At 41.2% G+C, this 24,193-nt stretch overlaps 1 protein-coding gene across 1 annotated transcript in view; it reads left to right on the top strand.

Moving 5' to 3' along the window:
* ATP2C2 (ATPase secretory pathway Ca2+ transporting 2) overlaps positions 1–24,193 on the top strand; it is a 110,423-nt gene that overhangs the window by 8,377 nt on the left and 77,853 nt on the right. The gene's annotated exons all lie outside the window — the stretch shown is intronic.

The following is a 24,193-nucleotide window of genomic DNA, read 5'->3' as shown; positions in this document are numbered from 1 at the left end:
ATTGGATATGAAGGGGCACTTAGGTACTGTATTCCTCACTTAAAGTAAGAGGACAGGATGACACCTGGGTTGGGAGCCTAGAAGACTGGGCAATGGTGGTGTCCTCCACATTAACGGGGAAGTTCTGAAGGGGGAAGAGTGTAAGGAAAGATTGTGAGTTCAGTTTTAGATATATTGAGTTTGAGATGTCTAATAGGCAGTTAAAGATGTGAGGCTGGAGGTTGGGGGAGAGGTTAGGTCTGGATGAGCAGATCTGAGAATCATCAACATAGAGATGATCATTGAAATCATGGGAGCTAATGAGATTACCAAATGAAATAATACAGAGGGAGAAAGGAAGATATTGTAGGGGGATGTAAATATCGGAGGCTAAGGAGTCTGCATTTTATCCCAGAGGCATTTGAGCAGGGGGATTTGAGTCAGATGTGTCTTAGGAAGATTATTTTGGCAGCTGTGTGGAGCCAGGATGGGAGAGGGGATACTAGACGCTGATCGACAGTGTCAGATGCTGCAGGAAGGTCAAGAAGGATGAAGATTGTCATTAGATTTAGCAAATAAGAGATCAGCTTTGGAAAGAGCAGTTTCAGTTGAATGATGGCATCAAAGGCCAGACTGTATTTAGTTACGAAGGAGTGAAAGGAAGTAAAGGATCCTAGACAGTCCTCTCTAGTCTTCACCACAAAAGGGAAACATACAGGATGATAACTAGTAGGGATAGATTAGTCAAGTGAAGGGTCTTTGAGGAGGAGGGAGACATGGGTAGATTTGTAGAAGGTAGGGTAGCAGCCAGTAGACAGTGAGAAACTGAAGGTAAGTGAGAGATGGTAAGGGTATGATAGAAGGGGCAATCTGCTGGAGAAGACAGGATGGAATGGGATCACTTGGGCATACAGAGTAGTGTGCCTTGGCAAGAAGAAGGGCCATATTGTTATGTAAGCCTAGGGTGAAGGAGGAGATAGTAGAGAAAAAAATCTGGGTGCTGTGGGATGAGGAGAAGGGGAGAAGGGGGAGCTCTCAGCAAATGACTTCATTGTTTCAGTAAAATATGAGGCAAGATTTTCTCTACAAGGTTCCCTCTGACTATCTGTCTGTCTGTCTATCTATTTATATTTCACAGGTAGCATCAATCGATATGATGTGAGGTCTTGGTTGGCCTCTTTGAAGAGTAGGAATATCAAGGGTGATGTCTACACTGGCAGCATGTTAGCTGGGAAGAGTAGAGGGAAGGTCGTCCCTAGGAGGGCACCAAGGCTGGACTTTCTTTCCTCCAGAAAAGGGGATGGTATTACCCTTCTCCAATACTGGTAGTCTAGGGAGTAATAAGTAAGTTCAGAACACAACCCCTTCCCTGATCACTCTTAAGGAGGAGGTAGTCCTTAGTTTATTCCAGCCAATTTAGCTTCTTCCCATGAAACACTAATTACACTAACACCATCACAAAAGCCTAATAGTGAGTAAACCCACTTACCCAAGCAAAACAGCAAACAGAAGTCAGAGAAGTCAGAATAGACAAAATACACAAAAGTAAATAAGCTTTTCATCTGGGAGCAAGATAAGATCTTAACTCAGCCAAGGAGAGAAGGCTGGATCTCACTCAAAGGGAAGTCCTCTCTCTCTGAAGTCTCTAGCAAAGCGAGTTGGAAATCAGTGACACATGGAGGAGCTAGTTTCCCCTATGTGTCTGCAGAGCCTCTCTCCCCACACATTTTCCTAGAATGTCTCTGGAACCAACTCAGTAAGTCCTTTCTGCAGGTTGAAAGCATTGTATTTAGCTCTCGTTCGCAATTAGGAATCTGGTTAACCTAGCATGAAAAAATCTCTAAGCTCACGTAGAAGTTGGTTACATACATACATACATACATACATACACACGTGCATATATATGTGAAACAGTTTCCTTTGTGATTTTTGTGATATATGTATATATTCCACATGGTCACATATGTATATATATATGTGTGTGTGTGTGTGTGTGTGTGTGTGTGTGTGTGTGTATCTATATATCACAAAAATTACAGAGGAAACTTTCCATCAAATTGACACCTACATTCTTCTTTCCCCTTCATCTTTCCAGATCCTATCTATCCTTCAAAGTCCAGCTGAAATTCCACCTTCCCCCATGAAACCATTCTTGGTCCTTTCGGACTTCACTAATCTCCCTTTCTCTTAGATTCCTTCCTATAGGACTCTTTACCACATATTAACACTTCATTATGCTCACTCATTCATTCTTTCATTCAACATCAATTTCAATGACTGTATCTAAGTAGTCCTTTTCATTCCTAGGGCAAGCCTTCATTATTCCCTTCTTATGCAATTATAATGGTTTCCTAACAGGTCTTTCTGTTCGCTTCTCCCTCCAATTGACTCGGTTCTTTCCTTAGAACCCTTCCTTGGACGCTACTGAGTCAAGTTCAAAACTGTTTGCCTGATACTCAAGGCTTTCCACAGTCTGATACTATCCTTTCTTCCCTGTCACTCACACTACTTTACCTCTCTACACTCAATGGTCAATCCCTTATATGCCTCCTATACTTAAAATTTTTTTTAACCTCTCTGCTTTTACTCATACTGTTATTTATACCTGGAATGCTCTGTGTTCACTCTCTATCCCCACACAAATTGATTAAATTGATTAAAAGTTTTCTTTTTGGGACTTTATTTTTGAGGCAATTGGGGTTAAGTGACTTGTCCCAGGTCACACAGCTAGTAAGTGTCAAATGCCTGGTCCGAGGCCAGACTTGAACTCAGGTCCTCCTGACTCCAAGCCTGGTGCTCTATACATTGTGCCATGTAGCTGCCCCTGTAATCTTTTTTTAAACCAAATATATACATTGTTCAGTTGCTTTTCAGTCATGCCTGACTCTTCCTTTGGGGTTTTCTTGGCAGAGATACAGGAGTAGTTTGACATTCTCTTCTCCAGCTCATTTTTACCAATAAGGAAACTGAGCCAAACAGGGTTAAATGACTTGCCCAGGGTCACACAGCTAGTAAGTGTTTGAGGCCAGATTTGAAGATGAGTCTTCCTGACTCCAGGTCTGGCACTTTACCCAATTTATTCAATAAGCAATGTAATGTCTTTTCTATTTTCTACTAATTAAAGACCAGAGAAGAGATGGCAAAGGAGTGAAAAAGGGAAAGAGAGGCAGAAAGACAGAATTAAATTGTTGTTGAATTCCAACAAACCTTTAAAATGCCACCTCTTCCAGGAAGCCTTCCTTGGTTTGTCCTAGTAATTTTGCTTTCACTTTCTCCAGTACACTTATTCTGTTTTATTTTGTACTGTACTTGTCTGTATATCTTCCACCCCTCCACACACACACCTCCAACTAGGTCATGAGCTCCTTAAAGTAAGGGACCATATCTTACCTATATTTTCTATCTCCCACAGCACTGAGGACAGTGCTTTGCTCACAGTAGTCACTTAATAAATGTGCATGAAGTTGAATTGAATTATAAGCCTGGCATTATAGTAGACTCCTGTGGGGGCTACTGATCAGACCCAGTTCTATTCTCCTGCAGCTTCTAGTCCAGTAGGAGAGGTTAAGACATGGTAGAATAACATAGGCAAGTCCTTTCCCTTCTCCAGGCCTCAGTTTTCCCCTCTGTATAATGAAAGTGTTAGGCGGCTGGATGGTGCTATAGATAGAGCCTTAAACTTGGAATCAGAAAGACCTGAGTTCAAATTCTACTTGACACACTAGTTATGTGACCCTGGGCAAGTTGCTTAACCTCTCTACCTTAGTTTCCTCATCTGTAAAATGGGAATAATAATAAGCAACTACCTCCATTTGTAAAGTTTACAAAGCTCTTTAGTCTATAGAAATGTTATATGTGATGATAATGATGATGATGATGGTGGGAGTGCCTTAGACATACTCTAAGGACCGTTCTAGCTCTGATGTTGTGTATTCCAAAGGCCCCTACACTTCTGACATCCATCTGGTCAGTCTACACCTGGAATACTGTATTCAGTTCTCAGGAACTCTATTTTAGGAAGGACATTGATAACCTAGGGAGCATCTAGAGGAAGTCACTGAGGATGGTGAAGAGATCCATCCAAGGATCTCTTGAGGGACCTATAGGTGCATGGCCAGGACTTGAGAAGATTGAGGGGGGAGGGAGAGCCCCTGGTTAGGATAGCAATCTTCAAAACTCTGAAGGTGGATTAGAGTAGAATGTTTAGATAAGACATCGTCCCTGCCCTCAGGGAGTTTGTGGTTTAATAAGAGGATGAGGCACATATACAGTGACCTTGCGCAAATTATCTTCTCTCTGGGCTTCATTTCCCTCATCTACAAAAATGGGGCTGGGGCTGGGGTTTGGATTAGATTGGTAGTTCCCAATCTATGGGAAAAATTCTTAAAACAAGTTCTTCAATCCATATGTGCACAAACATCATCATTTTAATCTTTATTTTCCTTCCCCCCAAAAAATATGCAGGGAAATTTAGTTAAGAGGCAACTTGGTGGTGAAAGAGATAAAGTCCTGGGCCTGGAGTCAGGAAGACCCGAGTTCAAATGTGGCCTCAAACCCTTACAAGCGGTGTGACCCTAGGCAAATCACTTAACTTTCAGTTTCCTCAGCTGTAAAATGGGGATCACAATAGCACCTCCCAGGGTTGTTGTGAGAATCAAATGAGAGAATATTTGTAAAGCACTTAGAGCAAAGTGTCTGGCACATAGACGGCACTTAATAAATGCTTGTTCGCTTCCCCTTCCTCTCAATTTTTGCTCCAGGTAAAAGATATTCCTAGTTATGGTTCTGATAAGAATTCATCAAGCATTTATCAAGCATCTACTATGTGCATGGCAGTGCTTTAGGTGTTGGGGATGCAAAATTGAAATCAATTAATCAGAAATAATGTGAGGAAAAGCTTAAGAGAATAAAAGATAATTTAATCTAGGACAATGGTACTTTCTCACTGGAGGTTTTGCCAGAGAAATTATGTCCAAAAGATTGTCTACTCTTTGGGAGGTAATTGTTAGAGGAACAATATTTAGGATAGTCTACTTTGAAACCTAACAAAGCGGCATGATGCCATGCTGATATGAGCATGGTGAATTAAAAAAAAAATAACCAAGACAAGACAGGACAAATACCATTCCTCAGGAGTGTCACAGATATTTCTGTAGTTTATAGGATTGTTTTTAATTTAGTTATATTTTTCAAATATAATTTAAGATTTCCTTTGAGGAATTTCAAAGTCCCTTTAATGATCCTAATCTTCTCTCTGAAACAAAAGACCTTTTTAAAATACCAATATTTTGCTCTTATTGTAATAGGGCTGCTATTCTATACTATTGAAAATCAGTATCATTCAGAAGTCAATGGAGATGCACGTGGTGGGTGTGAGCAGGCTGCAACACGTAACAAAGGAAACCCTACAAAGAAGAGCCAGAGTAGAGGATAGTATCAAAGAAATACATGATTGAAGAGGAAGATAGATTGGTCGACCGCAGGGTATATATGTGGGATAACTGATGCATGGTCTGTGTGCTCCACTGGTGATCTCTTGGGGTCAGAAGAAATGGAGAAAGTTCACCAGCACTTTGGATAGACTCCCTATGACAAATTCCTGATAGGACATGGGTAACAGCAGCTATTTGCCTTCCTGAATGGAACATCCATCCACATAGAGAAGATCACAGATCCATTTGGGTATTTTTGAATATGGCAAAGGCTAGGGCCTCTATTTCATCTCTGCTACAGGGATGTGGGGAAGGGAAGAGGGTGCTAATGCTCAAGCTAGAATTATTTCCCAGCCCCTTTCTGAAACTGGCTAACTCCTTCAGAACCCAGCCTGTTCAAGGATGAGAGCAGGTGCCAAGCTGTCAACATTGAGTAATTAAATCCCACAACCCACTGAATGGTAGGGTGTGAATACAGCAGCTTGACTCCATTTAAGTTATCTCAGAGACCACAGAACCTTCACCTTTTCCTCTCTATCCTTCCCCTCTTGTTCTCCATATGTCTTTCTTTGTCTTTCCCCTCTGTCTCATTAGCTTTTTTCTAACTATCCTATTACTTCCCCTTTCTCTCTTTTTTCTCTTTCTTTATTATCTTTTTTTATTTCTCTCTTCTCTCTCCCTTAATTGAATATGTTTGGAATAGAGTAATTTTAAAAATATTTGTTGACATTGTTGTTGCAAATATTGAACAAAATGTTGTGTTTCCTCTTGGATGGATTGGCCATTGAGTTGATCTATGAGCACGTATATCTTGGCCACTATAGACAGACTGCTCACTAGCAGAGTCCAAAATTGAATATGAGGAAGAGATTAGGCAGAACAGCATGTCTGCAGGATGGTCAGTGTTCCCAAGCTGCTTTCTCCTTGGAACAAAAACTCAACTTCTTAGCAACAACATTCTTCTGTTGATACAATATGACTACAATTCATGGAATGCCACATTCTTCAAAGAAGCAAACTTGTGGGCAACCCAAAAGGCAATGGAGAGATAAATGCTGGGCCTAAATAGACTGGAAGCCATTACCAGCAATGACTTTGTATGCCACAGAAGTGGTCTAAAACATATCCAGAAAATAAACATTCGGAAAAGGAAGTAGATGGGTCACATAGAGAGCAGAAAATGAGAAGTGGGTAGCCCTGGTACTGCGTTAATAACCACATAATTTCAAATAACCTACAAGAAGAGCTCTAGAACATTGGGTGGACTCTTATGGAAGACTTATGGTAGGATGAAGACATGACTTTGACAAGATAAGGTGCAGATAAACTGCAGTCTATTCTATCGAGAATAGCCATATTGATATGAGGATGCATTGAAGTTGTGAGGGCGCCCTTTTGTCAATTAAAAAAACAAATTGAATGGCTTACCTTATTTTGAGGAAAACAAGTGAATTAAGTTGCTTTTTCATTTGTGTATAGTTCCTAAATTGGAGAGCCAATGACCTTCAGGAGAAAAATGAATCCTTCTCCATATTGTCTCTTTTGTTGCCACAAAGAGAGAGGAATAGATCCTGGTCCAGTGATTTTATTGATATGGGGAACTCTCAGATAAGGAAGCTCCCTACCATGGCAGGTTGACACCTCCTTTAAAAGGTTAAATCTTAAAGAATTGCCTAGAGCACTTAGAAGTTTGCTCAGGGTCCCACAGCTAATATGTGCCAGGGGTTTTCTGGCCTCTGTCCCCTGTGCCATGCTGAGGAGAATATATCATTGTCCACAGAGCTGGAAGAGCTAGAATAAAATTCCTCTTTAAATTGAATATACTGAAAGTGTAAAATAAAATTATTTCAAGTTTAATGGACCTTTTCCAAATCAATCATTGTGAGATCAATGGTTAGCATGAAGACTAGAATCATAGATAAAGAGTTAGAAAGGAACTTAGAAGATCATCTAGTCCAGCTCCCTCATTTTGCAGATGGGGAAACTGAGGCCAACAGAAGTTAAATGACTTCCCCAAGGCCATGCAGAGAGCAAGTAATAGAGTTGGTATTTAAATCCAGGTCCTCTAACTTCAAATCCTATTCTTTCCATGCTACAACTGTAGTATGTGACGTTGCAAGCCTGTGGAGGAAAGAATCTATTTCTCATATAGAGTGTTTTGTGTATAACAGCATGAACTGCTTACCAGGATATGGGCAAGTCAACAAAATTATCTCTTTAAGATGAGAATTTGTGATCTATCCTGCCTTCCCTGCTGTTATTGGATCCTTTATTGGGCCATATTCTTTGGGCAGTGGAGGAAAGAAACGTGTTAAATTCCCTCTGAAAAGGGAATTGTCCCTATTTCTGTCTTTGGCCCCATTGTCTCAGTCTGACAGGACACTTCAAAGGTGACTCATCCTTCTCCTTCAATGCCTATGGTCAGCCAGTCTGTCATTAAGTCTTGTTAATTCTGTCAAAGTACATTGCCCATGCCAATCCCATTGGCACCACCCTGGTCGGGGTTCTTATACCCTCGTGTCTGGATTCCAGCCTCCTCACTGGACTGACTGGCTGTTTTCCCCTCCTGCTGCACACACACAGATGTACAAATCATTCTGCTGGAGATGTTGCATTTATTATGCCATTCCTTTGCTGGGAAACCTCCCACAGGCCACACATTTACAGGTAGCAGCTCAGATTTTTAATAGTCTTTTTGAATTTATCAAATACTTCAATCACAACAATCCCATAAGGTAGGTTGTATGTAAATTACTGACCCAGTTTTCTAAATGAGATTCACAGAAGTTTAATTATGACTTACTTGTGTTCATGCAACTAAGTTAAGTAGCAAAGTCAGGATCTGAATCCAGATCCATGAGATTACCCTTAAATAACAAAAGTGTAACAAAAATAACTGTTTGTTTTTATATAACTGGTGTGTGTGTGTGTGTGTGTGGTATCTCCCCAGAGCTAGATGACACAGTGGGTAATGCACAGGACTTGGAGTCAGGAAGACCTAAATTCAAATCCTGCCTCAGACACTACCTGCTGTGCAACCCTGGGCAAGTCACTTAACCTCTGCCTGCCTCAGTTTCCTCATCCATAAAATGACGGTTATAATAGAACCTACTCCCAGGGTTGTCATGAGGATCAAGGGAGATAATATTTGTAAAAACTTTAGAGCCCCATACAAATGTTAGCTACCAAAATCATCATCATTATCATATTATTGAAGGAATTTAATGTTGTATCTTCTTGTTAGTTACTGGACAGAGTTTTCACATATAGATAACTAAGAGTTTGATCAATGTTTATAGATTATCTAAAAACTATGTGATTCTTAAAACACTCTGCCCCCTTTTCTGCCATTGTCACTATAGAAGCAGGGTGGGGACATAGCACTGAGTGTGATTTTTGAATTTGTCTTTTTTCTGTGGGTTGCCATGGACAAGTACTTTGTCACCAAATGGCCAGCCCACTGGTGATGACCTCCTTCCTGCTGACCTTGGCTGCTTCTTGAAAAGCAGAACTAGTCTGTTTCAGGGACCTTTCTCAGAGTCTGAGATCACAGCCTGGTAGAATCTCCCAGGCTTGGATTCCTCCGGCAGGGTCTTTAAGAGCCCCTGGTGACCTCCATACCACAATGAGGGATCAGAGGAACCCTTTGTGGAAGTCACTGATATCCATGATGTCAGATCTGCCTCCTTGTGTTACAGACTCTGGTTCACTTTGCCTGTTAACCATGCTTTGTGCATTGGCGTGTCGACATCTGAGATTGCGGGTCTTACTGCTGCCTCCTTTCTTGGATTTTGTCTCCTATGGACCTGTGTGTGTCTCTGTTGTTATTCTTCTTGCTATGTTGTAACTCTTTGTGGTATCTACCTTTATATCTGTACATCGGTGGTTTTCTCCTTCCCTCTTCCTTTTTAGACAAAAGCCCCCTTTTTTTCAGTAAACTTTCAAGATAACAAGCAAATACATTTTTCCTAGCCCTGGTTAGGGACCCTTCCATTCCTAACCAAGAGCCCATCTCCCTGTATGTTAAGGTATGGTCTATAAATTTAAATCCTAGGTGGCGCAGTGGGTAAGACTTATCTTCCTGGGTTCAAATTTGGCCTCAGACGCTTATGAGCTGTATGACTCTGGGCAAATCACTTCACCCTTTTCACCTCAGTTTCCTCATCTGTGAAGTGAACCGGAAAAGAAAATGGCAAACCATTCCAATATCTCTGCCAAGAAAATCCCAAATGGGGTCAGAAAAAATTGGACACAACCGAAAAGAACTGAATGACAACAACAACACCTTTCCTGTATTCATCTGGGCAAATGTCTCCCCTTGCCCCAAGGAGTTCATTTTCTCTTTAACTCTGGGTGGGCCTTGCAGCTGGCTCGGCTATGCTTGCCTCCCCTTTAATGTAACTTGATCTTCAGCATTTTAAATAAATGTGCCCTTCCTGGGTGCAAAGGTTACATAGCTTTTTGACATAAGACATGCTGTCTATATATTCACACCCAAAGCACTGTTCAGTTTGTTTCTGGGATACACCCTGCATTCATGTGTTTTCTTTAGCCACACATCCTGTGACTCTCCCCCAGACCAACAAGCAATTTTCTTGATCCCCCCTTGAAAAGTATCTTGCAGGTAGTTAACACCCTCCTTGCCTTCCCACATTTCTCTTTTCTAGTTAAGGACAAGGGTGTTAATTCTTCAGTCTAAATCTCAACCCCATTTGCCTCCTTTTTCAAGAACTGCTGATGTTTTCCAGCATCGTTTTAGCCCAATCCCAGTGTCTTCTGTATCTACTGGGTTATCCCTGAACAGAATGAACCATCTCTAACCTTGGCCTGAGCAGTAAAATCACCACAGAGTTCTCCTTTCAACTAGCTCCTTTTTCTGTTGATACATTTTCTAAAAGAAGTCCAGTTTCTCTGTATGAAATTCCTTGCACTTGTGACTAAATTGTTTTTTTAATATGAATTTAACAAGCTGGAACATTGCAATAAACAAAGAAGAACAGAAAAGATGATTATATATGAACTTGTTACATACAGTTTGGTTTTAAAAATATATTCAATTTAACCAAATTGTGACAAGGCTGCCCTGCTTTTCTGTGTCTCATTCTGAACTTCTTGCTCTCCTTTGTTCTTAAGAGTTTGAATCCAGGTTCAAATTTAGATTTGAGTGCACATTCCATCCTGTCCCACTCTCACCCACTCTGATTTTTCAGATGAGGGAACAAATTCTCAGAGAAGCAAGGGACTTATCTACAATCCATGGATTTGCCAGTGATGTAGCCAAGACTAGAACCCAAAGTTTCCTTTCTACTTTACTACAAAGTGTTTACATGTTACATGTTCATCTTCTTTTCTGGCCTAGAATGAAGCATTCAAAGTCAGGAACAAGAGATGAGGGTTCCTGGACAAAGGAAACATCCAGGTTTCAGTCACTGGAAGAGGATGGATACAGCTGTGTGTGGATGGATAGGAGAGAGAAGGGCGGGTGGTTGTTAAAGCCATAAGTGGGATGGTTTTTAGGTCGTGGAAGGAAGACAATTCAGGCTATGAAGAAACCTTGAAAAAGGAAAACCTTCATAGAGTTGCTCATTTTTATAGGGTTTGTTCATTTAAAAACTTTTTTTTTGGTACTAGATCTGTGATTTGATCCATATAGAGAACTCTAGGTAAGGAAATTCCCTCTACCAATACAAATCAGAACTTGTCCTGTAACTTATAGTCTTGAAGAATTGTGTAGGGGTCACACAGCCAGTATATATCAGGGCTAAGACTTGAATGCGCAACTCTGACTAGTAAGATCAGTTCTATTCACTACATCATACAGTCTGGGGTTGGTCAACATGTAACTGAAATCCATAGCGAATAAGGAATACTAGGTGGTCAATAGTATATTTGTGTTCAAGTTGCATGGAAAAGGCCAACAAGGATATATTCCAGGAAGATGACCTAATGGTTACTTGCTTTAGCTACCTAATCTTTCAGCAAATGACACTCTATTTCTATGCTTCAATTGAAGTTTCGAGCCATCGCTGGGTTTTGAAAATAATGTGAAAAGGTATTCTCTGAAGGTCAGTTTCCTGGTTTGAGCCACTCAGTTATAAAAAGGACCATTCATCATTCAGAACTCTGACATACCGACAAAAACTCGATTTGGCCCAGGTAAACAATGCTTTGACAGAATTAACAAAAGGGTAGAAAAGTGGTTGAGCATGCAGGAAATTCTAGTTCCAGTTCTGTGCAATGGTTGTAGATATGATAGATAGAGCATTTATTAAGAGCTTACTGCATTCCAGCCTAAGTCGTGTCACCAAGCATTTATTAATGCCTGCTACATATCAGGCATTGTGCTAAGTGCTAGGGATACAAAGAAAGGCAAAAGTAGTCACTGCCTCAAGGAGTTCCCACAATCTAACCAAGGGAGACACTATGTAATACTACATGGTGCTGAGAATACAAGTACAAGCAAATGCGACAGTGATTGCCTCCAGGAACGTATACCCTAGTGGAAGGAGCCACTGCATAAAAGGGAGTTGGAAAATGGTAGACAGGCATTGAGGGAGTGTGGGGTGAGAAGTTGGGGTCTGGAGAAGAAAATGATGACCTGAGTGGAGGCAGCATGGTGTGGAGATGACCAGAAAGTAAGATAGATTTAACATTTTGTATTTTGTATTTCAAAAGCCCAGGGCTTTTCATCTTCTATCAGGTCTATTTTTAGGCATTTTAATATCCAAAATAATTCCTTACCCAGTCTGAGAAAAATGGAAAATGGGAATCGGGACAATATTGGAATATTTAGCCTAGAATTTGGGCTCAGTTTTACCAGTCGAAAGAACAAATTGGGGGAGAGAGAGGGAAGGAGGGAAGTTAATGTCATTAGCCTTCTGGACATTCCTTAGGAAGGAATCTAAATGGGGCAGTCCTGGAATAAATCACATTGTAAGATGGGTCAAATGCCTTGATTTTTGAGAGGCATGGAAAGAGAAAATTTGGAGGACAGAGATCATGGGACTTTGGGTTTGGGGGTGGAGTGGGAATAGCATTTCACTTTAGACATAGGGGCAGCCAAAGGATTTTATTCTACTTTTTAGCATCAGCCTGTGGTCAGGACTGATCGACTGATTCACCCTGGCTGTGGGTGTGCAGGCCCCACTTGGGCCAAGAGGAGACATCAGAGACCAGTGTGGGAGAAGGACGGAGCTCTGGCAGAATTAGAAACAGACACCCTTCAAAAAAAATACCTTTTCTGCCCTGGAAAAGTGAGGTAACACGTAAAAATGCTTTACAGTGTTCCCTCTCTAATGTGCATGGGCTGCAAGCTGCCATCAGTGCTGAGGGTGATGGAAAGAGAATTCTTCCCCCCATTCCCACCTGGAAGACGAAGGGAGAGAAAGCCATGTAACGGGAGGACCCCAAAGAGGTGCAGCTATTTCTCCTCGTGCTTCTTCTAGACAGATCTCATGACTTAATCAAACATCATCTTTGATGAAGCACTCACCCACTTCCTGCCTTTCCTCCTCCAGTTGCTATGAAAGGTTGGCAGTTGCTGGGTCAGCCCAACAAAGCAGAATGTCCCTCAGCATAGAGCCAGAGCACACTCTAGCTCTCTTTTTGACCGAGAGCCAAACTGTAATTTTTTCAAGCTAATTGTGTGGCACTTGATTGATGAGCAGTGCCCTCTTACAGCCCCTTTCCACTTCGTGTCATTTTAAAATGTCAGTTAATATTATTGTTTGATGGAGAAGTATGTCATAATGAAAGAAGTCAAGTCATGTTTAAGTCTTGCAAAAGACACATACTTGGCTGTGTTGTCCTGGCAAATCACCTTCTCTGTGTTCTAGGCAACAAGAGTTCTCTAGCACCGTGATTCCAGAGACCCATTGGTAAGGAATGCTGCCCACCCGTGCTAGAGTGATGGACTCATATGCAGAGGGACATTTTTCAACATGGCCAATGTGGAAATTTGTTTGCTGGACTAAGCTTATTGTTACAAGGGTTTTGTTGTTCTTTTACAAAGTGGGGGGTGGGTAGAGTAAAATAAATACTAATTACGTGAAAAGAAAAAAAACTAAGTTTTCAAAAAAGACTAAATTGTAGAGAAGACATTAATTAGATTGATAGAGGACATTTCCTCACCCAGGAGTTCCTTAGATGAAGGAAATCACAGATTCAGTCCCTTTTCCTATTGCAAATATTTGGCCGAATTTTTTTCTTTAGTTATAGATGAAGAAATTTCAAGGTTCAGTGGCACAGCTGTAACCCAGTTGTCCTGACTGCAGTGCTCTCTGGGCTCCTGTGTATCGATCAGGCATCTGGGCTCCTCCATGTCACTGCTGCCTGTTCTGGCTCCCACTTACCATGAGTATCCCCTGAGGCTCTGTCTTGGGCCCTCTCCTCAGTCTACACTCTTTGGATTGCACTCCTCAGCTCTGGTGGATTTATTTATCCTCTCTATGCAGATGATCATCAGATCTACTTATCCAACCCAAAGCTCTCTCCTGACATCCAGTCTTGAATCTCCAGCTGTCTGTGGGACATCTCAAACTGAATGTCCTGTAGACATCTTAAACTTAACATATCTAAAACTGAACTCATCATCTTTCCTCCCCCCAAACCTCCCTTCTTCCTAACTTTCCTATTACTGTCAAGACCACTACCATCCTCCTAGTCATCCAAGCCCTCAACCCAGTGTCACCTTGATTTCTCATTCTCTAGTAACCCCACCCATATCCAATCAGTTACCCAAACCTGTCAATTCTATCTCGATAACATCTGCATCCTTCACTCCTATGATACTATTATGACCTTAGTGTAGACCCTCATCACCTCACACTTGGGCTATTACAATAGACTTCCGGTGGGTTTCTCTGCCTCAAGCCCATCCCGATCCTGTCCTCCATTCAGCTGTCAAATTGATCTTCCTAAAGTACGGGTCTGTCTATGTCACTCCCCTATTCAACAAGCTCCAGTGGCTTCCTGTTATCAAATATTAAAGGCTCCGTTTGGCTTTTAAGCACTGCCTATCCTACATTTCCAGGTTTCTTGCATCTTGCTACCTCCTCACTCCACCCACCTTCCCTATTCTCTTTGATCCAGTGACATTGACCTCCTTCCTCTTTCTCTCACAAGATACTCCACCTCCCCAAACCAGGCATTTTCACCAGCTCATCCCCTTGCCTGGAATGCTCTTCCTCATCTCCATCTCCTCTGACTTCCCTGGTTTCCTTCAGGTCCCAGCTAAAAGCCTGTCTACTGAAGTTTTTCCTGGTCCCCCGTCGTTCTAGTGCTTTCTCTTTATTGATTATTTCTGACTTATCCTACATTCATCTTCTTTGAAAATAGTTGTTTACATGTTGTCTCCTCCATTAGACCATTAATTCCTTGAGAGCAGGGACTGGTTTTGCCTTTCTCTGTATCTTTAGCATTTAGCAGAATTTCTGGAACATATCAGGGGCTTAATATACATTTATTAACTTATCTCTGTGTTCACTTACTTCTGGGCATGGTGAATGCATTGATGAAGTGGTGACCTTCTTTGATGTGGGTAAAAAGACTTCTGTACCTCATTATAGTATTTATGAGTTTCTCTGGCTATCACGTGATGGCCACCTTTCTGGCACTGAGGTTCTCTGGGCTTAGCCAAGGTGGTAGTCAGACAACAGACTCATGGGCCATCCCTGGAGCCATCCTCAAAGAATCATGACATTTTAGGATTGGAAGGGACCTCACCAGTCACTTAGGACAAGCAAGACCCAAAATGAAATTCCCACCACAATACACCTAACAACTAGTCATCCAGATTCTGCTGGAAAACCTTCAGTGAGGAAGAAGCCACAATCTCCCAGGGTAACTCATTCCTTTTTGGGATAGTTCTAATTTAAAGATTCTCAACTTGAGGATCCAATAACTCTGTGACCTAAATACTATAGGCATTATCATGTCCATTGGGGTTCATTTGAAACCAGACGACAGGGATTCAAGTCCTGCCTTTTCACTTACAATCTGTATGACCTTGGGCAAGTCACTAAATGTCTCCGGTTCTTAGTTTTCTCATGTGTGAAAATGAGGTGGTTGGGCTAGATGACCTCAAAGGTCCCTTCCAGCTCTAAATCTATGATTGTATGATATTAGTAAGAATAACTATTACCACTCATATTTGCATAGTGCTTTACTCACAACAACCCTCAAAAAAGTAATTGTTGTTCAGTTGTTTCAGTTGTGTCTGACTCTTTGTAACCCCATTGGGGATTTGCTTGGCATATACTGAAGTGGTTTGCCATTTTCTTTTGCAGCTCATTTGACAGATGAGGAAACTGAGGCAAACAGGGTTAAGTGACTTGCCCAGGGACACACAGCTAGTAAGTGTCTGAGGCCAAATTTGAACTCAGGTCTTCCTGACTCCAGGCCCGGTATTATATCCACTGCACCACCTAGCTGCCTATTGAAAAATAATAGGTGTCACTTATATAGTGTTTTAAGGTTTGTAAGACAATTTACAAATAATATCTCATTTTATTCTCACACAACCCTGAGAGGTAGGTGTTATAATTTTCCTCATTTTAAAGAGGAGGAAACTGAGGCAGAGAATGGTTAAGTGACTTACCCAGGGTCATTTAAGTGACTTACCCAGAGTAACTGTCTGAGCCTGAATTTGAAGTCAGGTCTTCCCGACTCCAGGTCCACTGCCCCACCTGGCTGCCCTGTAGAGTAGGAAGGACAAATACTCATAGTTTCACTTTACAATGAGAGCAATGGAGCTCAGAGAGTTAACGGGGCTTGTTCAACATCACATAACTAAATGTCAGAGCTGGGATTCAAACCCAGGTCTCTTGCCTGGAAGCCTTGCATTCTTTCTGCTGGATCACACTACTCAGTATCTGAGACAAGTATTCCTCCTCTATCCTACCCCTCCCCACTTTTTCATCTTCTTTTTTCTGTGTTGGCTTCTTCCATTGCAATATTCTTCTTGAATTTGTATTTCCAGAGCTTAGCAGAACATCTGGTACATAGTTACATAGTAAGAGCTTAATAAATGCTTGTAGACCTGTCATTATTTTCATTAACATATGGTTTCTCTCTCTCTCTCTCTCTCTCTCTCTCTTCCTCTCTCCTCCTCTCTCCTCCTCTCCCCCCCCCATTCTCCCTCTCTCCCTCTTTGCTTCTCTCCCTCTTCCTTTTTCTCTTTCTCCCTCCTTCTCTCCCTCTCTTTCTCTCTCTCTCTCTCTCTCACACACATACACACACACACACAAAAACACACATACTATGCTAATTGTTATGAAATTTTTTTTCTTCTAACAAGACCAATTTTGCCTCTTTGAAACTTCCTCTTTCTTCCTGGTTCTTCTCTCTTGAGGTAAAGGGAACAAATCTAATCCCCCTTCCACATGGCAGCCCTACAGATATTTAAAAACAGCCTTCCTCCATCCTAGGTGCCCTCTGGACCCTTTCCAGCTTATGACAGCCCCTCCTAAACAGTACCACCCAGAAATAAACCTAACACCCCAGACGGGTTGTGACAGGGGTAGACCATCATGCCTTGCCATATCTTTACACGTTGGCAGCACCTGCCGCTGCTTGGACTTGTCTAGAACAGACCTGGATAATCCAGGCACCTATCTGTGAATGAGGATAACAATAGCACTGACCTCATAAGGTTGATGCAAGGATTAAATGAAATGCCACGTAGTGTTTTGCAAACCTTAGAGCTCTATGGTAAAGCTCGCTATTATTTTTTGGTATTAGCATCAGAGAACTTTGGTGGAGACTCTTTACACATGTATTTTTAAAGTTTTTGCTGATTTGCTACTTTGGGTTCCTTTTCCCCTTCCTGTGATGGGTTTGAGGACCTAATGTGGGCAGAAATATTGAAAAGGGAGAAGAGTGTCAGAGGTCAAAAGCTCTGCTCAAGAGGACCATGACAATGAAGGAGACCGGTAGTGCTGGAGAGAGAGAGAAAGCAGGGTCAGTGAGGAAGGTCAAGCAGGGCTGACAGGATTTTTCATCTTCTCTTATCTCATTTGGAAGCCTCTTCCTTCCTTTGATCATTTTATTGACCCACGAGGCAACATGATATGGTGGAAGGAATACCACACTTGGAGTTAGGACAGATGGGTTTAAATCCTATCTGTCACTTAATACTTTTGTGACCTTAGGACAATCACATACCTTTCTGGATTTTATTGGCTTCTCCTGTAAAATGGAAATAATAATGCCTGTACTACTTACTTCGTAGGTTTGTTGTAAAGGTCAAATGAAATAATGTATATGAGAAATATTGTATAAAGCTTAAATGTTACCTATCTCTGGATTTGTGCCCCCACTGCCAATGTCCAAGCTATCTGGCTTGAGGCATGGTTCCCAGAGCAGCACACAGTGGAGGCTCATTCTCTGCTTTGTCCTATCTCCCCAACCCCTACCCCCATATCTGGGACTCCAGGCTTCTCAGTTTTTCTCCTTTCCCTGGTCTTGTCTCCTCTCTACTCCTCTTTCTCTTTTCTTTCTCCAGCAGTCAGGTCTTTCTGTCCTCTAGTAAGGCCAGATATAAACAGCATCTCACCAACTTGTCCGCAGCTCTGTGTTCTGCCTTGGAGCTTGGCCTGCCAGGATCAGGGTGGGAGTGCTGGTTGTCATGCCTCAAAGATCAGGAATCTACCCAGAACACATCTGACTCCCCTTTATAGCCTAGCTCAGGTTTCTCATTCATAAGTAAATCTAAACTGATTTTGACCCAACTTTTACCTTTTCAGCTTGTCGAACTTCTTCATAGATCAAATTCCCATGCATCTTCTACTTAGTAAGTAAAAGCAACTTCAGTTCAACCCTCGTCATTGTGATGTCCTTTGCTAGGCACCATGGGGGGGAATCCAGAGATGTGCTCCAGAAAGTTACTGTCTAAAAGTGGAGATGAGGCATGCACCCAAATGCATTTAAACTTTTTCATCCTTCCTGCATTATATAAATGTGAGCTGGATCAAATCTCTCCTTAAAACTTCAAGGACCCTGACTCATGGTATTCTGGAATTTATCGAACAAGTCTTTACATTATCCATGATGGCACAGTGGATAAAGTGCTGGGCCTAGAGTCAGGAAAACCTGAGCTCAGCCTTAGATTCTTACTAGTTGTGTGACCACAGGCAAGCCACTTAACCTTTGCCTACCTCGGTTTCCTAATCTGTAAAATGAGAATAATGTTGAAGTTGCCATAAAGATAAAATGAAACAGTATTTGTAAAGTGCTTTGCAAACTTTAAAGTTCTGTGTAAATGCTAGTTATTATTATTATTAATACTGCTATTTATGATTTTATATACTTTGATCATATCTCCTCTCAACCTTTGTAGAAAAGCATGAACATTTTTAATCTTAGCTCATCTGACACCATCTGCTACCTTGATCATTTTACCAGTTCATCCCCACACTGTTCCCAGTTCTGGTATCCAGTATATCGATCCCTTTTTTTTTATTATTAAAGTCTTATCTTTGCCTTCTGTTTTTTATACTCTAATGATTTCTACTTAACCCTGCCCCACTGAGCTCTTTTTTGTAATTAAGCAAAGCCAATAGACACACTGATTGTATCTGATGACATATGCCATATTCTACACCCATAAGCCCTCACTTCTCTACCAAAAAGAGAGAAGTGCTTCAGGACTAGGTCTGTAGGACTGAGGTTGTTCATTACAATTCATCAGCATTGGGCTACTTTGTCATCATTTGTAGTATTGTTATCATTGTGTTAATTGTTACTCGGGCTGTCGCCTCCAGTCTACACCACTTCATGAAAATCATTTCATCTTTCTCTGAATTCTTCATATTCCTCATTTCTCCATCATATTCTTATACCATAATTTCTTTCCATCCCATTCTGTTTCTTCCAGTCCTGCCTTTTCTAATCCATCTTTTATGTTATTTCCACAATAATATTTCTTATGCAGAGATCTGGCCATTTCATTCTTCTGCTCAAAAATCATCAATGGCTCCCTATTACCCACCAATAAAACTTCTAACTCTTTTGTCTGATATTCAGTAACCTCCACAATCTGGACCCACTCGACCATTCCATTCCTTTGTATTGAGATACAGTTGTCAGAAGAGGTCACAATATTCCAGGGACATGTACTCTAACTTTCTGCTCAGTGACATGATTATGCTGTGTCTGTACATAAAATCATAAACTTCTAGAATTGAAAAAGACCTTAGAGGGAATCTAGTCCAGTACCTTTTCAGGCGTACAAATTCCTCCCACATCTCCAACAAGTAGTCATTGAGCATCTGATAGAGGACCTCCAAGGATGGGGAGCTCCCTTCCTACTAAGACAAACCCTTCCATTGTCAGAGAGTTCTAATTGTTAGGAGGTTTTCCTGATGTTAAGCCAACACCTACATCCTTTCAACTTCCACCCATTTTCCAATACCCTCCCTACTGATGATGTTTGCCTCTTCTGCTTCCTGGTACACAATTGTTGGGAAACAGTCATTCTCTCATTCCCTGTCACTCTCTTCCCCTACTTCACATTCCTCTTAACCCTCTCCAGGACTTTGTGAAAGAGAAGAAAAGATTCATTTTGGGCTACAGTTTATTCTTATTCTTAAAGCATCTATTTCTTGATTTTTTTAATGAGAGAATACTACATGTATCTTGATTTTTGATCAAGAAGAAAACAGATAATTCTGGATTTTTAGCAAATGGAGAGATAATACTAACAATAACCTTTTCAAATATTCATGCCACAATAAAATATCAAATTGGTCATGAGGAATGTGTTTCAGTCATTATGAAGAGCTAGGAGAGAGGTAATTGGGAAAGAATAAGAAAGAGTATAAATTTGGCCCAAAGAAAAAGAACTAGTAATTTTTCTTATCGAGTCAACAAGATTTATCAAATGCCCTCCTATATTCCTGGCCAAAGAATCTTTGTGTGGGTTACTCTTTTTTTTTTTTAAATTTTCCATTCTTGCCTTCTTCTTGGCTTTTCCTAAGGTTGACCCTTATTAGATGTTCTCCCAAATTCTATCTGTCTGTCTTAGGATCTGGGACAATATTACTGAAGCCCAGGAATACTTATTGGTGTCTTCTGAGTCTATCGGGATCAGGATCATTTGATCCTTCATTCAATAAACATCTATTAAATGCCTACTATGTGAACACTAGATTTTGAAACAGAGGATCTGGGTGCAGATCCTTGCTCAGTTCTTTCTTATTACCTGTGTCATCGTGGGCAGGGCTTTACCCTTTTTTGGGCATAGAACCTCTGAACCAAAGTCACTGTGCTAGGCACCAATTGAGAGAAAAAGATTCATTTTTCGGTACCCTCCCTACTGATGATGTTTGCCTCCATCAAGGCAAAGATCCAAATCTTCCAGAAGCTACAGGAGGGAGGATAGAGAAGGAAAACAATAGGGGGGTATGGTGCAGAAATAAGATTTTTAAAAAAGAATATATTAACTGGGTGAAGGGCACAAAAACAATACTGTGTATTTCAAAGAAGGAGGGAACATTTCTAACCTGGTGGAAGATCAGTGAAGGTATCATGGACGAGGTAACATCTGAGCTGGGTCTTGAAGGATGGGTAGAATTTCAGTTGGTAGCAGCCACGGTCAGCTACCAAGAGTTATTGCTGGTCCCAGGGGCAAATATACCCATGGAAAGCAGTTAGGGAAGCACAAGAGGGCAAAACTGGGAGATACATGCCATGAGAACAGACACACTCTCCCTCATCTACCCCCACTGCCCTTTCTCAGTGCTTAAGGTCATCTTGCAGAACCAGCAACTCTACCTCTCTCTTCTGTCCCTCAGAAAGTCACACAATTATATTTATTGCTCTTAACAGTGGGAATGAGAGACAATGCAGTGTAATTGATAAAGGATGACGGAATCAAGGAGAAATAAGTTCAAGTCCAGTGTCTGAAACCTCCTAGCTGCTGGAACCCTAACACACCACTTACCTACTCAGCACCACAGTCAGCTTTCTACATAAGGTTGTTAAGTTCTAGACAAGCTGCTGATCTATATCAGTGAAAGGACTTTCTATACTTGGAGTAGCCCATACCTTTAAAGCAGTAGCCCGACAAACAAACAAAGAAAAATTGAGAAGAGGCCATTTTCCCCCCATGGGCTGATGAAATACATACACACACCCATATTTGTTTTTCATTTTGGTGCCAAGAAGATTTTTATGTCAACCTGCTGATGTGTGCTCCTCACTCTTAGCTGGCCCTGCCTTGGTAATCTCATTCATCCTCATAGTTTCAGCTGCCTTTTCTATGATGATGACTTTCTGATGTTTATCTTGAGTTTTGACTTCACTTCTGAGCTAGAGCCTTTCATCTCCAGCTGCCTGTACAACAATGCCTGGAGATCCCATTGGCATCTCAAATTCAGCATGTCCTAAACCAGTTGGCATTTAGGTTAGATTTTAAAAGGTTGAAGAGAAATTCAACAAATGAAGACTACCTTCTCCATGAAGGCTTCCTTGATTACCCCTGTCACTGGGGGCTATTACAGTTTGTTTCGTACTTATTACAAAACATAATTCTAACATAAATGTGTATATATATATATATATATATATTATACATATATGCAGAATATATGTACATATAAAACATTTGTAATATATGCTATGATACATTATAATTATTGTTTCTCTGTAAGTGACAGAACTGGGATTTGAATCTGGGTCCTCAGGTGGTCAAATTTTTCATTTTTTCTAAATTTTTTTTCAAAAAAATTTTTCCCAAAATTTTCCAAATTTTCCTTTCTACTGTGCCACCATGAATACCACCTTCATGTGAATTCTATATAAATACAGAATTCATATGAGGTAACAATAATAGAAAGACCAAATCATTGATTTGTTGCAGTAGTTTCTTATTTTAATCCACGTATGTAGTCTCAGAACTAGACAGAGGGGTGCAAAGGGGCTCTTATTCTTCCTCTAGCACCCTGGTGCAATGAATTTGTCAGACTGACTATTTATCACCCTGGGCAGCTAGGTGGCGCAGCGGATAGAGTACTGGCCCTGGAGTCAGGAGACTCATCTTTGTGAGTTCAGATCCAGCCTCAGATACTTACTAGCTGGGTGACCCTGGGCAAGTCACTTAACCCTATTTGCCTCAGGTTCCTCATCTGTAAAATGAGCTGGAGAAGGAAATGGCAAACTACTCCAGTATTTCTGCCAAGAAAACTCCAAAGCAGGGGTGGGGGGGGGGGGGGTGTCACAAAGACATGGACACAGTTGAAATGTTTGAAAACCAATCATTACCTTGGATGAGATGGAAAGCCTGACCCTGAGGTGATGAGTAAGTAGACAGAAAGGACCTTAGAAGACAGAAAGGACCTTAGAAGCCAGTGAAGGAGAGAAGCAAGGGGCTACTGTTTGGGTAGGGAGGTGGAAATGGGAAGAACAAGAACGGAGATAGATTCAGGGCACAGAAATTTCCCAAATGAGAGATCAATTAAGGAGGGAGAGCTCAAGCAAGATCTTCCATGGATGCTCTACTGGGCAATGGGGGATTAAAAATGAGGCTTGCTGCTAAGTATAATATTTTCTTGTTAATTGGCTGAGATAACACAGAGGTACGGATTCCTTTATTTTGACTAAAAATACTCCCTAGTCTTAGATGGCCTAAACACCTCATCCAGGAACTGCTAGTTGCCAGGCTTTAACTGTGAATTCTGCAGGTCCTTACCCCTGACAAGAAGGACATTGCCCTATGTGTTTCCCAATGTTTTTATTACTCGGAAATCCCTAGTTTCTTATTTTTAAAATGTTGCTTCAGGGGCCACATTAATTTTTCAGTCATTTAGAAGAAATCAGACCACCATGACCTGAAACGTTAGTTTGACAAAAGGGTCAATTGGCCACTTAACTTTTTCTTGTTTACACCAATCTCACATACTCTCTTCTCTTTGCCTTTTGCCCATTATCCCGTCTTCTACAGTGCAGCACGATGGTGAGAGGTTTTTCATTTCCCTTGGGAAATGTGAAGAAAAGAGTTAAATGCTTAAGTGTTGAAGAGGTCAGAACCTGTTTTTTGGGATTAAGCAACTTAATCAGTATTCATAATTGACATTAGATCTCTAGTGGTGCCTGTAGGAGCAGGAATCAAGAAGAGGGAGAGAAAAACAAAACAAAACTATACATAGAGATATAATTTCTGCCAAAGAAAAAGGCTCAAAGTTGACTTAGGATCATGGGATTTGGATCTAGAAGTGACCTTAAAGATGGATTGATTGATTCAAGATGAACCAGCCCAACCCTGTGGTACAGTGGATAGTGTTGGGACTGTAATCAGGAAGAACTAAGATGAAATCTGGCCTCAGACACTTAATAGCTGGGTGACCCTGGGCAAGTCACTTAACCCTATTTGCCTCAGTTTCCTCATCTGCCAAATGAGCTGGAAAAAGAAATGGCAAACCATTCCAGTATCTTTGCCAAGAAAACCCCAAATGGGGTCACAAAGAGTTGAACAGGACTGAACAAAAACATTGAAAAGGCCTTCTACGTAGACTACTCTTCCTACAAGATACTGTCCCCCTGACCCTCAGTCACCAGTCACATTGGAAGTAGCCCTAGGCACTGTGAATCAATCCAAGTTCTCTATATATTATCAGCAAGGCTCATCCATGCTGACTCTTCATAGTGAGGTGCTCCTTAGATAAGGTTCACTCCCTATAATCTCATCAAATGAATTAGGGAATTGTACAAGTTGATAAGGCACTCCCAGATCAACTCCCTTCATATTAATTAAAGAAAAAATAAGGAAGGATCTCTGGCAATCAAAA

This window comes from Vombatus ursinus, unplaced genomic scaffold (genome assembly GCF_900497805.2).
Source record: "Vombatus ursinus unplaced genomic scaffold, bare-nosed wombat genome assembly UNPS02005286.1, whole genome shotgun sequence".
Lineage (NCBI taxonomy): Eukaryota > Metazoa > Chordata > Mammalia > Diprotodontia > Vombatidae > Vombatus > Vombatus ursinus.
This window is presented reverse-complemented; position numbering and strand designations above follow the sequence as displayed.